The sequence below is a fragment of the Chrysochloris asiatica genome, unplaced genomic scaffold (genome assembly GCF_000296735.1).
Source record: "Chrysochloris asiatica unplaced genomic scaffold, ChrAsi1.0 scaffold00332, whole genome shotgun sequence".
Taxonomy (NCBI): Eukaryota; Metazoa; Chordata; class Mammalia; order Afrosoricida; family Chrysochloridae; genus Chrysochloris; species Chrysochloris asiatica.
This window is the reverse complement of record NW_006408850.1, coordinates 998,435-999,125: the sequence shown is the minus strand read 5'-3', so window position 1 is coordinate 999,125 and position 691 is coordinate 998,435.

Below are 691 nucleotides of genomic sequence, written 5' to 3'. Positions count from 1 at the left end.
CCATCTTGTTTGTTCTCCCCCCAAAGTTTTTAAGGATTTCACTTTACTTGGATATACAATCAATGCTCATGGAAGTAGCATCAATAAATCAAATGGCATATTGCATTGGGAAAATCTGCTGCAAAAGATTTCTTTAAAGCAAAGATATCACTTTGAGGACTTAAGTGCACCTGATCCACGGCATAGCATTTTCAATAGCCTCATATGCAAATTAAATTTGAACAATGATTACGGAAAACTAGAGAACTGGTGCATTTGAATTATAGTGTTGACAAAGAATATTTAAAACATCATGGACTGCCAGAAGAAGCAACAAATCTATCTTGGGAGAAGTACAGCCCAAATGCTCCTTAGAAGTTAGGATGCCAAGACTTTATCTCATGTACTTTGGACATGTTATAGGGATGGACTAGTAGAGAGTTGGGAAAAAAAAGAGAAAGACTCTCAACTAGATTAACTGACACAGTGGCATCAAAACTGGGCTCTACCATAACAATTGTGTGGATGACACAGTTCCAGGCTCTGTTAAATTCTATTGTGCATGGTGTTGTGGCTGAGTCAGAGCACACGGGACAGCACCTAACAGCAACAACAAAATAAGTGGTTTTTCCTTAAATTATCTAAGACTTAACAACTTATAGAAATGTCAATGTCTACCAATTATACACATCTACAACACTGTCTGTTCCAG